Source organism: Platichthys flesus, chromosome 19 (assembly GCF_949316205.1).
Source record: "Platichthys flesus chromosome 19, fPlaFle2.1, whole genome shotgun sequence".
Taxonomy (NCBI): domain Eukaryota; kingdom Metazoa; phylum Chordata; class Actinopteri; order Pleuronectiformes; family Pleuronectidae; genus Platichthys; species Platichthys flesus.
In genome coordinates, this window is record NC_084963.1 from 3,389,557 (window position 1) to 3,407,606 (window position 18,050).

The window sequence follows — 18,050 nt, forward strand, 5'->3', positions numbered from 1 at the left end:
CTGACCTTCCCGAACAGAACTGCACTCCTCCAGCCTCTAGGGCCGCCGCTCCCTGCAAATTGTATAACAAGCTGTAATTTCTCCTTCTTAGCTTCAATCATGTCCATATCCCTCAGCAAGTGCTTCATCCCGGGCCACCACAGCACTCTCCTCTTGCCTGCAGGGCTAAATCAATGAATCAAGTGAAAGGATGACAGCTTGGGAGAGCGAGAGTTCGAGATAGACATCGGGAGGAAAACAGAGAATGAAAAGTTAATCCCCTCAGCTCGGTATTATTTTATATCTGCTGCCGAGTGGAGTCGAGGAAACCCAGTCACCCTTTTGTCTTAAGGCCGTCCAGGGACGCTTCAGCTGCAGCCTGACACTAAAGGTCATTCAGCTGATGCCTTTACACACTTTTGTCCCTCGCTGTCAGTGCCTCTTGCACCGTGCCATTTATCTTAAGTCTCAGTGAAACGCTTCAACAGATGCCCTGCTCTCTGTTCTGCTGCCACAGGAAAGAGAGCCCCCCCCCCAAAAAAAAAGATCCTGGACATGCTGTAATGGATGCACACATGTAAGGGAGATGTTGCATGGAAATCTAGTTTGAAACCCCTTAAAAGAACACAATCCTTTTATTTAGTGCTAAATGTAACATATAAGAGAATGTAAAATTTATATTTAGTACAAGCAAAAGGTTTGGTTGAGCATTTGCTTGTTTTTATGGAAGAAACTCTCAACAGGCAGTTATTTCCATACCAACTTCTCAAACAATCCACTAGCTGAACACATCAGTGCCCAGGTCATTGTTCAAGTTCAAGCCTGTTTACTTATGTTAAGGATGAGACAGAATTTGTTGCATGTATTGCCGTGTGTTGGTGTTTCTTTGTGTGCGTTTGTGTGTCTCACACCCTCTGGTAAAGAGACAGCAGCAGCCCCAGAGGGACACGAGGGACTAAGTTTAGAAGCAAAACCAAGATGAAGAGATCATGCTCATAAATAGAGTGGAAAACATTCCCCGCGGCTGCTTTTCTCCTCTACCTGAAACAAAGGTTTTGGTTATTACACATAAATTAATAGATTAACACCCACTAGATAGTCTCCTCTAAATCTTGCATGTATTGGGCCATACACACAATTTAAGAGATGCAATGAAATAGGAAAATACTCACACAGAAGGCTGTCATTTAAAGCAGAACTAGAAAACATGTATCTAGCACATGGTCTCAGTCTGCTCCATGTCTCTAATAATGCATTTTACCAATAGTAATTTCCCAGCTCGGTCCACCATTATAATCTTTTTGCATTTGATAGAAGCTGCTCCCGGTGCTCTGGCTCTCCGGAGCAACAACACAAACTGTGTTCTGTTCAGACGGCGATGATTGTTGAAAATCACCCGTCTAATCACCAGCTCTTCAACAGCAAGTGAAGGATGATGTGAGCAGGTCTGTTGTCCTGCATTCATCGGATTACTCACCGCAGGCAGGATGAGGAGGAGGAGGAGGAGGAGGAGGAGGAGGAGGAGGAAGAGGAAGAGCACGTCTTTATGATCACAGAGCACATTTCATCAAACACACTTAACATCCTATTGTTGAAGTTTCAACTCGTCTTTGCAGTGAAGGACTAGTTTTGTACTTTTGTTATTTTTCTCAAACTGATGATTGAATTTGTCAGAAGTTGTTGACGAACGTCCTTCGGGAGCCTGAACACCACGTCTCAGTTTGAGGTAACGAACAAATTGGATTTATTGGACAAAGTGTTCTGAGTGAATCTTGAGTTAAATGCCGCAAACTGCAGGGAATGGAATTGGCAAGTTTCCATTTCCCTTTGTGATGCTCCTGGTGGATTCCAAAGCTGATTTATTAACCACGATCCAAATCTTGGCACTTGTTTGTTTTTGTAATACTCAATTTCAGCCACACGAGGCGATCACGGCTTCCTCGTGGCGATTTTAACTTCACACTGACCTTTTGTTGTCCTCCTGCTAACTCTGGCGATTCAGCAAGAATCACAGCTTTGGTTCATGTGCAGCTACTTAAATAAAAAAGCCATCACACTCTTTAGATAAACCTCGCACTCGGCTGCACGCTACAATGCCCTCGCTAATTTGTTCATCATGCCGGGGTTCACAGTGTGCGTCTCTCAAAGTTGTTCCCAGCCGGCTGGAAGCGATGCCACCTGCTCCGCTGAAGATGTTTTTTAGTGGTGTGAAATTTCCAGGGAGGGGTGTTAATTCGCCCCCCCCCCCCCACCCCACCACCCCTCTTTAATGAGCTGTAAAGTCTGTAAACAGCCGGGTTGTCACAGTACTCAGGGAGGGGACCTGGGAGCACGACCCAGGAGGCAGACGTTTGAGAAAACAACAAAAATAGTTTATTTATTTTAAAATAATTCAATTCACCGTGTATAATAGGAAAAAATTGGTGTCACTCAACCGCGACTAATTGGTTTTATACACGTGTTGAAAGACCTTGGAAGCTTTTATTCTCTACGCATAATGATGGAGGAACTCAGAAGACAACTGTCCTCTCTGCTCGCTTCAACCCCGAAGTGACTCTCAGGAGAGGTGGACACACACTTTGCTGAGTCATGAGTCAAAGCAGATGTGCAGGAATAGTGACATGCATTAAACAAATGCTGTTATTTGGCCAACACTTAACCAGACATCCTGCACTAAGTTGAGTTAATATCTAAATTCATTTAAATCAGGATCCTTTGGACAGTTTGAGCGATGGGAACATTTCTGCTAAGCCCCATCTTTCCAATTCCATCTTTTCTATTTTTGACATCATTTTAAATTGTCCAAACATCTGTCCCGGTGGACTTGACTTGAAAGATGGGCACTTACAGAGCTGGACTTTCCCAGATATAAAGTCACTTGAACCGACATTCTGGAGGGCATAGCCCCTTTACTTCCGAATGAATTAGTAATGATGGTGTCAGCATCTGGCCGCTTCAGACTCTGGGAAGGAAGTTTTTATATTCCTCCCTCATTCCAGCTCAAAGTAGTTTTTAGTTGTGGCAAAATGACAGTAACTGGCACACACACTCGCGAGCAGGCACTTTCTTTAGCAATTTCAAGCAGACGAGTAAAGTGCACAGGGTCAGACTGAGACTAAATCAAAAAAGCACGCCAAAGGGGATTTCTGAAAACGGACCCAGAAGCGGGGGGAGAGGGGAGAGGCTCCTGATATAGGCGCCCGACCGCGGGCTTATACTTCTGTTCTGCTACGACTGGACCGAGTGAATGAAAGGATGGATGAGCAGACTGAAACTCCACCGTGACACCGAGAGGAACATTCACACACAGGAGACAGAAGTACGCAGATTCAAATGAAGCGTATCCCCCGAATTAACGGCCGTCAAAAGTCTGTTTCAATTTGCACACACCTCGGTACAGTGCAGTGATCTGCTGTTAAACCAGTGTTTCACTGAGGCTTTGATTCTTTATTTTTTGTTCATATAAAGGTTCCTCTACGGTTGTCTGCCTGAAATACTGCAGTGCTACAAAGTGGTGTCAACATCAATCCTTCGGTTTTGGTATTTGTCTGTTTTTTTGGGAGGTTCTGTAGAAGACGTTGAAAATGTGACTGATGTTTTATTGAGTCGTTTTGACTTTTAGATTTGTCTTTGTGCATCTGATGTTTCCTTTTGCATTTCTTTTTGCATTCCCCCCCCCCCCCCCCCACCATCGCTTCCAATCTGGCGGCCAGTCAGCCCCACTGGTTTTCAAAGGCTCCGGAGCATGAAACAGAGACTCTGAACATTGGCCAGATTTGAATTCTCTGATCCTCCCTCCTCACTTCCCTATGTCTCAGTCAGCCTCACTGTTTGTGTCTCTCTGTTTCCCTGATCGTTAGAGCGGCGGACAGAAAGAGCAACAGGCATCTGTGAAACCGTGGCACCGCGGAGAAGACACAAAACTTTGTATAGTTTAGGCTTTTTTATTTATACTAATGACACGTTGTGTTTACTGGAAAGCTTTCTCAATGACATCAAACGATTAGAAAGGTCTTTGTCTTCGTGTTTACAAATTAAAACACTTGGTTATGGTAAAGAAAGAGTCATTGGTTTGATCCAAATAAAGTATGGAAAAGAAAAGTAAGTGTTTTCTCATGACACAGGATTCATACAAATTAGCCTTAACACAACCAAACTGGGACAGTTCCATTAGTGTTACCAGTGACAATGAAGGTGTGGTGTACTCCAGTGCAGGTGCTCAGAGGGGAAGGGACATTAATGGTTGATTAACAAATCACAAATTGATTTAATTATGACTATTTAGAATATTTGGAAAGTCTGCAGTTAGAAAAACTGCTTAGCAATGTGACTACTAGTCTAAATGGTTGTTTATTTGTAAGTTGGCCATGTGGATGCACTGGTGACTAGTCCAGGGGATCAGCTGGGAATCTAATCATTAACGTCCAGTACAATGGTTGTAACCATCAGATTCATTTTCATTTCTTGGCACACATCAATAAACTGAAATGGAAAATTGTCTCGGGCAAGATTAAACATATCTGACTCATCCATCAAAGTGTTGAACAACTTTCTAACTGAAGAATCTGAATTCTACCACCAGGCGACAGATTGATGTCAGTCTGCTGTTCTATCAGTCTTATCTGTCTCTTCAACAGAAAGCAGTTCTGTTCATTCCCCAAAATGTTGAGCTGGGTTGTTTACTTTGATAAACAAGTATTACTGTCTGTTTGTAACATCAACTATTTCATTATTCTTTTACTGATCTGAACAAACTCCAAAGAGATGATGAGTTCAGGTCCCGAATTAGACTTTGCCAAAAGAGTTTGAAGAATGTGTTTTTTGTTATTTAAGATAAGAAAATAGTATCAATAGTTTATTTTATTAAAAAGAATCATGTGAGCTTTGTGTACATCTGACTCTGCCGGAATGCATCGCCGGCTCTTTTGCTTATCGTCAGCTGTGACTCTGGGGAGCATGAAAACAGGGGGGGGCTGGAAAAACAGACATCAAACAGCCGAGGAGGCGTCGCGGTCTATCTGCCTGTGTGTTCCGCTGCGAGCCCGGCCCGAGCTATCATGGCCAGCGTCTATCTGTCGGTGCAGGGAGTGAACTAACCTGCGGAGGGGAGATAAAGAGAAATGGGTTCAGTTGCCTCCATCTGAGAAAGCGTGCTTGTCAGAGCGGAGAATCCATTCCCGTTTCCCCGGGACCTTTTGATCTGGGATTACACAGGAAGCTCTGAGATGAGAGCTCTGCATTTGGCCGGGGAGAGCTCATGATGGAGCAGCCCGAGGTGTCCGCGGCCTCTGAAGTGAGAGCCGCTGCTGAGGCCGCTGTGAAGCCAGCGTGCACGCTCATAAGTGGATTATTATATGATTGCCAATTTTCATCAGAGAAGAAGAATTGAGGGGAGAAGAAGGGGTTCTGGTGGAAATCGCCCCGAAGCAGCAACCAATCCGAGAAACACACTCTTATCAATTAACCTGAAATTTACAGGGAGGAGACGTTGTTTGCCTTTTTGTTTTTCATGTTGTGTAACTCTCCACATGTCATTGTTCTCTGCAGCAAGTGATTAAAAGACTGTCAAAACAACTCTGGTTCTCAACTCGGTAAAGGTTAAGTGTGGTGTCATCCTGGAGGAGGCTCGGGTTTGATGTAGAAACATAGATGCAAGGTCTTTCTACTCTGCTGCCTCAGATGTTACAGAACAAGCTCTGACAAGCTGATCAACAGTTCTTGTCAGGAGCACGGTTTATAAAGGATGCAGTCTCTTAATCTTTTCGTGTGTGTGTGTGTGTGTGTTGGGCGGAACATCTTATAAACATGTCATCAGCTCCCTATAAAAGCAAAGTGATGATTGTTGTTATAAGAGAAGAACTGTCAGATTGTAAAAGAGACAATGGATTGGATTGAATGCAAAGGTGAAGAGCAGTTGATTTGATTCTATCCAGCCTACGTAGAGATGAGTGTCAGTCTGTTGTGCTGCAGCCAATGTGTGTACTGGTATTCATATTTTGACAGAGTAACCTTTAAATAACACTCAAATATTGCACAGCAAAAATCTGTTCCAAAGTTGTTCATCTCCCTCTGGAAAGCAATTTGCCCCAATGAGCAAATATTGCAGGTATACAAACACTTTTCTAAATACGGTTCAAGCCTCCAACCACAGCTGATTATCAGAGACACTCCTCTATCTTTAGATTATAAGATTAGATTAGATTAGATTCAACTGTATTGTCATTGCACAGTACAAGTACATATACAACAAAATGCAGTTTAGCATATAACCAGAAGTGCAAAAAAAGGCATTAAAAGTGCAGAGTATTGTGCATAGTGGAATATGTAAATAAATAGGAAGTACAGTTAGAAATATAAATGGAATATGAACAGTATTAAGAGGTAAGGTATGATATAAGAAAGTAAATACACATATGTACAACTATTATTAATCAAACACTTTAAATCTTGAGAGAAACTTGAGAAGCACGTGATGAGACGTATACCCCAGAGAGCTGCCATCTGCAGCCGAGCCAGCGCAGAGGAAGGTGACGCTGTGTTTTTTATAAATGGGCCGAAACAACTCGGAACCTGGAGCTTTACACACGATGGAACCTCTAATACCTAAATGACTCCTGCTTCAGAAACCCCTCCACCTCATAGCTTAACAATGTGGAAGCAGAGCGACACCTCACAAGACCTTATCCCTACGACAAAGTTTATACATTCATTTATTCAATTGACACCCTCTCTCTCTCTCTTTCTCTCTCTCTCTACCTTTGCCTGCCCCCTTGCACTCCTCTCTCATGGATTCATGTTGTGATCCTGACATTATAAATGGGTTCTGTGGCAGCGCTCGGATTAAATTTGTTTCTGTGAGATTCATTCCAGCCCTAACTCTGCTCTCGGTGCTCATGTGGCTTGTTTTCTTGATGAATGCCCCCCTGCCCCGTCAACAGTCATTTGCAAGATGTCCTCTCATAAACCCGGCCTGAGAGAGGGGGGGAACCCGGCACTGTAACTCTCTGTAACCTTTTGCTGAGGTCATCTCACAAAACTAAATCTACGTTCATCAATTCTTAATAATTACCATGATAATACATTTAAGACTAAAAAGAAAAGTCTTGTGGGACGGCTGTCCGTGTGTGTGTGTGTGTGTGTGTGTGTGTGTGTGTGTGTGTGTGTGTGTGTGTGTGTGTGTTTGAGGAGTGGGCATGGCTGATTGGGTTTTGATTGATATGTTTGCTCTTTTCCTCGGGGAGCAGAAAGAGGAGTATTTAATGCCCATTGCTTCATACAGAGTGAGGTATTGATCGTCCCGGCCTCCATCTTGCCTTTGTCACACACCCTCGGGCCCGACTAGCGCCCAGTGCTTGAATAAGATGTCATTATGTTTTCCGTCAGCAGGAGTCATTTTCCAAACAATCCGATGCCGGGCGTTTCGCTCTGGTTTTGTTTGGAGCTGGGTGATTAGAGCTTTGAGGATAAAACTTCAAAAATCAACAAGGAATGCATCCTGCTAACAAGTCCTGCCCCGTATCCCCACAGCTCGGTGTAGCTGCTGTACCACGGAAATCTACTCCTCTCCAAAAAAGCTATTAAAAAGACATTAAGGGGCCGTAGTGTTGCAATGGGTGACAGAGACTTTTATTACAATGAACACACGCAGTGTTGTTTATTCTGGGAAACCCAGTGAATTTGCAGTTGGGGTCTCGGTAGACTGGCTCCATGTCAGAGAGAAACATCACTGAGTGTTATTGGAGGGCCCGGCTCTGTGTTCACATGGCTGAGAGAAAATTAAAAAAGAAGTGCGTGTAATTGTTTTCTCGTGTGGAGCGTTTTTACGGTGCAATAGTCTCTCGCACAACAAAATGGCAAAGTTATCCGGTTCTAGGTTATTTGAAGTGACGCTAATTTCAAAAGATTAGAGTCGTAGGCAACTGAGCTGTTGACCTGTCCATAGTAGAACTTGAGTGTCCTGTGAAGGAGGATTTACTGGAAATGAAGCCCAAAGAATATGGTTTTTCTGATGTGGCTGTCGCTCAGGAGGTCGAGGGGGTCGTCCACTGTAGCTAGAAGGTTGGTGGTTCGATCCCCGGCTACACCAGTCTGCAGTATTCAGAGTCTTGGGCAAGACTCTCAAAACTTTGCAACCTTCAATGCAGAAAGGCCAAAGTGTACATTATGTAACTTCAGCTGCTCGGGGGGTCTCTCATTCAAAACAATAACAGAAGACTTAGTTGAGATCTGTTGTCTTCACCATCATTTGTTGTCCAATGATCTTCTTGTGTCGCTCGGTTCAATAAAATTAGGGATTTCTCTTGGTTTGAACATTGGTGGAAACCTTTTTTATAATTTAGCTGCAAAATTGATAGTACTTATTATAGCCCTTTTCACTGTAGACTATAGAAACAACAGTTAATCTGTTAATTTGATTATCTTTCCTTTAACTTGTTTAAACACTTTGATATGGCACAACTTGTCAGACCTAAATTTGAGATTTAATCAAAGTATATCGTTAGAACTTGTTGTGGAGTCCGGGTTCGAGCACAGCTGAGAGAAGACCGAGCAGAAACAAATGATTTCCAAGGGGTCACAAAGTCGGCCTCCTCTCCTCTCACTCACCAAACCACAAATTGAGCCACGTCTTCCCCTTCTCTTGACAGCTGGGAGTCGGGATGATTGATGGTCAGTCAGTTTTTAGGAAGTGGCATTGATTGTTAGAAACTCAGAGAAGCCGGATTGTGGCAGTTCTGGGCGTCAGTCGGGTTTTATAACCGAGAAGCTTGTCTCGCTTTATACTCAAAACTGCCACGGATCAGTTTAGCTATTAAAATAATAGTCGTAGAAGCAGATGAGGACCTCTGCTCTGCTTTCACACACATCCACTGAGCATCAGCTTAAAGATCGTTAGAGCTGCGACACTGACGAGCACGGACGATGGCCAGAAAGTGGGGAATGAAGGAGGAGAGGAAAGGAGGAGAGGAAAGGAGGACTGGAAAGGAGGAGGAAAACAAGGTTCTATTAGACAGGGTGTGTAAAAAAATAAAAAGAAAGAGAAATGCACTGTGGTCTCCTGTAACACCATGGCAACTGGCAGACAATGTCATTACATCTTGCTCAAACACAAATCCAATGTACACAACAAAGAGGCAATTCTATGGTCCGTCTGTTTCACCGCTCCCCCAAGGCAGATAAAGAATTGAAACCTCAGGGTTAGAAATGGCATCTTTGATGAACCACGCCGGGGGGGGTAAAATGATAGGCGACTTCAGCGGGCTGGAAAAAACACATGAGATAAGCATGTGTGTGTTTGTGGCCACGGACGTGTGAGTCCATCAAAACCCCCCGAGCATAAAACATCAGGAGAAGGATGATGGCGTGATTTAATTTTATAGAGAAACCTTATTCTGAGTAATTCATCTTGAGTGAAAGAAAGTCAAGTCAACCAAATAGGTCCAAACCATAAACATCTCCATATCAGAGCGTATTACCAGAATAAGAGTTATAAAGGCGAGACAATATCGCACTATTACAAAATAAGTGAAGCTAAATTGCTCTGGAAGTCTGTCGACGGGGGTGATTTGCCCGTTGGTGCACAAAAGCAGGTGCAGTTTTTGAGGAAGGGTTCAATGATGATGCTTAAAAAGAAATTCACTCACTTGCGTCTTCCTGCCCTGAGCAGGAGAAACACACACCGGCTCCCAGCGGAGGGATCGCTCCTCTGTGACGCTTCACAAATGCCAACTCCATAATTCTTCTTTGACCTTTTTATTGTGTATTTTCTGACTGTCTGTGTTGTGTTTTTTTTTTATTACTTTTTTTGTGTGTGTTTTAGCTCCATATTTCTAAAACAAATTACCAACTCTACAATTAAGCCTGAGAGATTCATGGTTCGACTATAAAAAAAGAAAATACGAGCTTTTCACAGACATTGTTTTTGTTTGTTTGCCGATATGAGAAGTTTTATTTCATGGAATAAAAATGCAAAAATATTTTATTAAACTATAAAATATCAAGCCTCAATTACATTCCTTTCTCAATACCATGTATATCGTGTTTATTGATGGATATATATCGATCAATTAGTATTCATAAGAAGTATTGATTGCAACAGGTTCTATTGCTGTCAATAACTTTACAGATCAGAATTTACAGTTATCAGCTTCACTTGGTTTTATGAAGGTGAAATTCGGATCTCTGGATAAACACAGGATTTTGGATGTTAATCTTCAACATTGATCTTTTTGCTGGCTTCTTCACTTTGTATTGTTTTGGATAAGTTATAATTTGCATTGGTTTCATGAACAAAAAAAAACTAACAACTTTTTGAAACTAACACTTTAGTAGCACTTAAATGGCACTTACTTATAGCACTTTGTAGTTTTGCTTTATTTGAAGAAATTGTACTTTCTTGATTCTTGTCGTCCTTGGTATGTAGCCTCAGGTTTGAATGCACTTATTGTAAGTCGCTTTGGATAAAAGCTTCAGCTAAATGAAATGTAATGTAATGTAACTTATGAAGAACACCACAGACAGTAATTGAGGAAACTGAATAAAAAAGCCTCTGGAGAGTCACAGGATTAGCAAAGTTTACTGTTTCAAGTCAGATAAGTAACCGTCAGAAGACATTAATCCAACAGTAGGTGTTCAGAAACAGTTCCTGTGTCACTTTAACGTGTTGTCAGAGGCTTAATGCTGAAGCTTTCACTAACAGTGTTTAAGGACAGGAGCCAAGCGGTGATCAGTATCACACAAGGCGACCCCCCCCCCCCCCCCCACACTGACATTGCATTGATTTTTATCGCCTCTGAAAAGCTGTTTAAACTGTTTCCAGTTTTTACTCCAACATGTCGTGATCCAATATCCTTTTTTTTAGTTTAACAGCCTCTCAACCATTTTTTCTCCCATAATGCCCCAGGAACCCTATTCAGGATTTGTGACTGGAAGGCGAAACGTTTAATAATCACTGTAATTGTTCTTTCTCTTTGTCATAACCCTCTTGAGATATTAATTTGAAAAGTGTTTCCGTTTAGAAGAGTAAGTCTCAAATCAATGTGATTCTCAACAGCCTTGTAATTAGTCCCTGAGTTAAAAGTTTAAAAGCTCTTTTTCCCAAACAACCGAGAGATGTAGAAGAAATAGAAAAACCCAATCAATGTGTTAATATGAACAGAATCCAGCTATTAATAATGAAAGTGGGATGATGGCACAGTTATTGAGTCATTAACAACAAAGACTCACACATGTGATGGGTAGAAACTGCATACATGCATACTGTGTGTGTGATCATCTGATGTCACGAGGCACGAATGCATTGGATACAAACAGAGAGCGAATGTAAAGATGGACGAAGCATCACCATCCAACTACACAGGATACAAACGCTTTCATCTTTCACGTCTGGAGCCAGAATCTGTAAGAGTCTCTCAATGAGCAATAAATCGAACTTGGACATTTTTTAGTTTGGTCCGTATCCCATCCGATAACATGGAGGTGGCGGGGTTTGCAGACAGCCACTAGGGGGTGCTCAAGACACAAGTTAAAGAAATGATTTACCAATGTTCCCTGATTTATTTAACTTTGTGCATTGAAAAGTTGATGAAACATATTTTTAAAGGCCACGTAGAGGCTGACCTGTGACTGCACTGCTCTGTGCTTTGAAATCAGTCAGTGAATAAGAATATTTAATCGCAGATATCTGATCTCTTTTCTCTGCAACAACTCTTCACATCGGACACGCAGCGATGGCAGGACGTCAGCAGCAGCAGCTTCACTCTCCTGTCAGAGTCTGGCTCCCGGTGCCTTTGGCCAGAATCTGCCACATGAACACTTAGATGCGTGTTGGCAGCACTCTCTGCCCAACGCGCTGTGACAGTGATGGCTGTGAGTTGTAAGAAAATGCAACAGAGAAACAGTCGTGGACAGATGCTCTCTTAGACGGGCATGAACTAGACTTTTTATAAAAGATCACAGTAAGAACACTTTGTAGCCCCGCTGCCAGGGTGTCGACAGGTCGAATCCCAAAGATGAGACATGAATACAAGGCGAGCAGGAGTCGATCCCCGCCCAAGTTTTGGTTGATCCGTGGACTTTGATGTTCTGGTCAGGTCAAACAAATCAATGTTGTGTTGAGCCATTTGAGAGTCTAGCATTGTGTTAATTCCAACATTTGTCCCACAACTGTAAACTATTCAGTGTGATGTTGTGTAGTAAATCATCGTGTTGTGAGAGATACCCACATACTTTTGGGTGTTTTATTCAAACCACACTTCCTCAGTTCTATTTTATTTTCTCAACAGAAACTGCAACAAAATGCTTTATGTTATTTTCTCCAAACCAGTCCCAGTTCCTCTCCCCCCAGACAGGCTTGTTTTTCTAGTTACCCAGTTGCTGTTGCCGGTAAAGACTTTCCATTAACCACAGAACAGGACAGGTTTCCAGTGCTGCCTCGTACATATATATCAGTCTGCTGGAGCAGGGACTCAGGCCAGGGAGGTCACCCATCAACACGGGGAGAGCAGGACGGCACCAGGATGGAAACACTGGGTCGAAACCAGCAGAGAGCGGAGGAATCAAGGTCTAATATGGTTTCAGTGTCCCCAGGCCAAAGCCATCTGGCAGCCGGAGAGTGATTGGTGTGCTCAGGCAATCATACATCACTTTTCACCTGTATCAAACCAATTGGCTGGCCTTCCATGGACAGCTGCTCCCCCGCACAGGGGTTGACACTTTGATGGATAATGGATAGACTTAGCCTCCATATGGCTGATACCGAGCAGATTTAGATCGTGTAATCCCAAATCCCCTTTTCTCAACCCGTTCACCAAACGACTTGGAGAGCGTGTCATATACACGGGATAATCCACACGCAGACTAGCGAGGAGAATGTAGCTAATGTAATCCTCTGAATCCAGTCGAGTGTTCTGCCAGTGTCTAGATCCCGACCGGTGAGTGGGCTGTTATTCTGCATCGCCTCCGACTCTGCAGAGGAGCCAGCTGATTGGCTGTAATCACGGCTAGTTTCTGATTATGGCGTCGCTCTCGTGTGACTCATGTAAACGCTGATAAAGTTTCACTTGAGACGTATCAGACTTGTGCCCGGAGGCTCTGCGCTGATTGTACTCTCATCGTGGGGCTGACGGCAAGGAGGACAAACTTTATTTAAATGCTTCACTTTTTTTCTGCTTCTACATATTTCTGTTTCATATACTGGAGCTATAATCAAAGTGTAAGTGTTGATTAATCATCACAAACACACATTTTACTGTGAAAAGTTGCTAAACCCCAGACTGGTGCAGGAAAATGTTAAATTATCAATGAAATAAGCTTTTTTCTAAATGAGCCCCACCCATTTAAAACCTGAGAAAATAAAATGCAAAATAACCATAAATGAGGTTTTGTGTTGGAGCTGATCGCTGGTTGTCTAGATGTTGATTGAGAAAAATGATTTCCTTCTTACTTTGCAGTTTCCTACTGATGCACTCATCCAACAGACATTATTTATTTTTGATTAATCCTTTTTAGTTAGTCTTTTATTTTTAGTCCCATCTCTCCAGAGACATGTTCCCCCCGAGCTGCTGCTAACGTTGTTCATCAGATGCTAACCACCCGCCTGCAGTGGGCGTGTCCGGTGTTTTGTGGGTCACACGGTTTCACAGTTGTGGTTACAAACATGCTGAGATGGAACTAATGACACATGTACGTGGAGACAAATGGTCACAGTTGTTTGCCCTTTCAGGAATGATGTGTCTCCCAGTTCGGCCCCGATGATGGAGAGTGAACAACCTTTAAATGAACATGAATTATTACACAACCTCACCATGTGTGTGTTTGTGTGATCGTGTGTGTGTGTGTTTATGAGTGTTGTGTCACGAAGGTGGGCCGTTTCTATTAACCCATACCTGCACCATAAACAGGTCAGCTCTCCGGGGGAGGTGATTATTCTCCAGCCTGGTTAATGGTCCTTTCTGACAGCACTTAATGATAATTAATGACCGGCTTTAGGACGCTTTGCAAACAGGAAGGCTGCTCCCTTCGTCAGTGTGCGGTTATTACCATTGTGTAGGTAGCATCCAGGAAGGGGAAGGAAATGACCATCAATTCACCAGCGTCCAGTCCCAGTGAGCTTCAGTCTGTTATTTAGTTTTTTTCCCTCAGCAGAGCAGATGAGGAACGTGAAGCCACCTCTGTTTAGGAGCCGCCTTGTGTCTAATGTGAGGGGAATACAATATAAGGACTTTTAATACACTTCATTAACTTTCCATTATATTTTTGGTTTGGGTGATCGGCTGAAATGAGCGATCGGATTTTCCCTGTTTCTGTCACCGATATGCAGACGGTTGAGATGACATGATTAAGGGGTCATTCGGTTAATTGCCTAATACTGCCAGCGAGTCGCATTGTTGGGGAACGGATACAGGTGCCGGGGGGGTGGGGGGGGCAGAGTAATTCATGCAAGTCGCATCGTGGAAAACAAGCAGAGCAAGATTGCTTTTAGCCTCTTGTATTTATTTTTTTATTTTTCTGTCCTCTGTCTGTATGCAAATGATCGTTAATGTGCATGAAGAGATGTGTGGCTATTTGCTGTGTGTGTGTGGGGGGGGGGGGGGGGAGGGGGGGGCACAGGATGAGGAATAAATTGCAAGAATTGATCACACGTTTTTCACGGTGACTGATTTGATTTTGGTAAACAGTGGAGCCGGCCACCTGAGCAGAGGGCGCGAGGGTTGTGTGACATTGGGATTATAATCAAAAGGCATTAATAACACAATTAAAATAGAATTCCCATGTAGGGGCGTGTGTGGATGAAGCGGTCGGAGGCCGACGCCCACCTCTCACTTCAGCCTCATCTGTATGAAACCAGCCCTCCTCCTCCTCCTCCTCCTCCTCCTCCTCCTCCAGCTCCTGTGCTCCGGCCTCTTTAATCTCTGCCGCTCACACTCTCTGCCCTTCTGTCCGACCTCCAGGCCTCATTCCCCATCTCATCCCCCCCCCCACCACCACCCCTTCTTTCCATTCACTTGCTGCTCATTCTCGTCACGTCTGAGCCAACGCTGTGGCAAGAGTGCCATCTCTGGCAGTGACATCATTTTCCCCGTTGTCTCCCCTCGGTGTGCGACGATGGAGTCCTCCACATCCCCCTGGAGTGTCTTCAGAATCAGCCAACCGGCAGAGTAATGAGGCTCGACTGCCATCTACAGCCCGCTGGGATTCTCTCCTCTTCCTCGCTGTCACCTCTTCCTCACCGGCTGCAGCATACACGGAGCAATGTTGCCATCTGCTGTGGCTTCATATTCCAGAGCTCATTTCAGTCTGGTGCAGCTTCTCCTTTAGTTATTGTGCAACTTTTCATTTTTTGACTGTCTAATTGCCAGAAGCTGACACATTCTGATCATGTGGGGACAATGCATCTATCATCTATTTCTGAAGAAGACCAGCGGAGAGAAGAGAGAGAAGAGAGAGAAGAGAGAGAGAAGAGAGCACTTCTATGACTTGGTTGCAATTGTTTATCTCTGATCTATTTCCTGTTTTGTAACTGTTGTCATCATTATCGCACAACAACACATCATCCGTTGCCAGGAGTCGTCGCTGCCCCCTGGCTCGGGCGCCGCCGCCGCATGATGGAGAACGCATTGGCATCGAACCCCCGAGGCATCAATCAGCTTTTGTATTGTTTATCGCTGATAAATGAGATTTTCAGATGCACAATCAATTCGCTTCTCTTGCCATTTAATGCGACAAGATTATTTCATAGTGCACGCGATCAATTTCACAATAAATCCCCCCCCCCCCCCCCGAATACTTGGCGCCATTGTTAAATGTCAAATGCCGGCGCGTGCTTCATATCTCAGAGACTGTCGGCTCACATTTTGAGACATTTCTTTCTTGAACAATTGTTTGTGCTCGCCAAAGTAACTTTTGTTTTTAATATTTTTGGGAGCCAGAGTTTTTGATGCATTGCTGGGAGGTATGAGTTCTCGGCCTGTTCTTCATCTTCAGCTCGATGATGAACTGCAGCTTCTGCTCCCGTAGTTCCACCTGAAGGATCTGGGGTCAGTCGGCACAATAGAGCAACACAGCAGCTCGGCCTTCCCTCCATTTTCTCTTTTATTAAAAAACACTTTCAGTCTCCAGCCCACGCACACAAGATGCCACGGTTACACACACACACACACACACACACAGGTATAGGGAAGTGATTCAGCCATTTAATAGAAAAGTCAAGGTGCCTCGCCTGAGTTGAGAGGGATTTCAAAATGTTGCCATGGAGCCGAGCTCTTTCACGGACACATTATTCCTTTCTTGACGGGCAGCCTTGTAAATCCAACCGCAATTTATATTAACACGCCTCCTCCTGCCTGCTGTGATGCAATTTAGATGCTATGATTTCTACCTGGTGGTAAAATTGCCCCGTCGCTTTTTTTTCTGTTATTTATATAAGTGTAATAATTGCACCACAGGGAGCAGCATCAGAAGAGAGAAGCAGATTTCAGTCCTGATTGTGGATGTAAGTGCTGCATCACTCAGACATGAAGGAAATATGTATGTTTGCCATCGTTTAATGGTTGATGTACCACTATGTTAAAACCACAGTTTAACAAGCAGCGGTTAATGCGTCATATATTTTGCCGCTTGGCAAGTTGTGTACTTTGGGTTTATCAGAGCTTGTTTCCTGGGAACGTGGCTGGTGACTGAACGGAGACTGAACCGTACAGAGAAAATGTCAGATACTCATGTGGCTGCACAGAGATATGATGCTTTCTTTTTGCTCATCATGCACCAACAACTCCTCACCCGTCCACACTTGTGTGTACTTTTTGTACCTATACACACTTTTTCCTCTGCGTTTCTTGTCTACACACAAACTTAAGTTGAGGTCACCTTCAAAACTACAGATTCTGATAAACTCCTGAACCTGTAAAATGGAGCATTCGGGAAGTTTTTAGCTAAATATATTTTCACTGCCTAACATTCACATGCATCTGTGTCCTGATATTATTTGAACCACAGCATTAATCTCTGGTTTCTAATAGATTGTTGACTTTATCGCCACCTGCTGGCCCACACTACTCTTCATAGTTCGTTTGTATGTGAGAAAGTTTCTTCTGATTTGAATAAGTTGCCTGTAAATACATTTTCAACATCATCATTTAGCTTACTCAAATGTATTTGTTAGTAAATTGCTTATATTTTCAGTAATGATGCCAGTGCCCCATGGTTTCCATGAATTTTTTCATTTATCCTCTGACATTACATTTCTGTATATATGTATATGTTCCATTAATTAAAATAATAAGTTAGAGGATATTGAGGGATGTAAAAGTGGCCTTGGGATCATCCTGACTCTCACGTTACAGATCCATTGAGTCATTTTAATCCTTTGTTAACGAATGAGTAACATTACTGCAGCTCAGACACAAACCTCCAGCCTTGATATGAAATTCTCCTCTTTCAGCGTTTCAGCCTCTGAATTATTAACTGTTTTCCACAAGCACTTCCTGTATGGAGCTGGTGATAGTGCTTGTATTTGCACTTTGCCAATTATGAAACCAGAACGAGGTTGTTTTTTTTCCCGAATGCGTTCCAGCAGCATTTCAGTTTTTATGCATTTAATCACTTTGTAATTCAACATACATTTTAATAACCGACGAAGCAGGGGTTCATTTTGTTAAGTGTTCCCAGCAGCAGTGTGTGGCCGGTAATCCATGGTTATAGTATCAATTTGTATTCATGAGAAGTTAATGTATATTATTATGTAGAGTATATGTTTCCTGTGAAAGGCTGCAGCGTAAAAGATGATTTTCAGAATGTTTTAAAAGCAGTTAAACCCTTTTCTGTATTTCTACAATCATCCTTTTGATTCGTGTGATTACAGTAATTATTTCCACAGATTTTTTACTCTATACATTAAACATTGTGTACACACCAACTGTATATTATCTATCTTCCTTAATGCGTGCTATCAATTTGTCATAGCAGAATTGTATTCAGGCGATTGTTTTGCAGATGAGGAATTTAGAACCCAGATGCTAAACCAGGTTTAAGCATTTCACCTCAGGCAGAAGTGATCCCGGCCTCAGAGACGTATG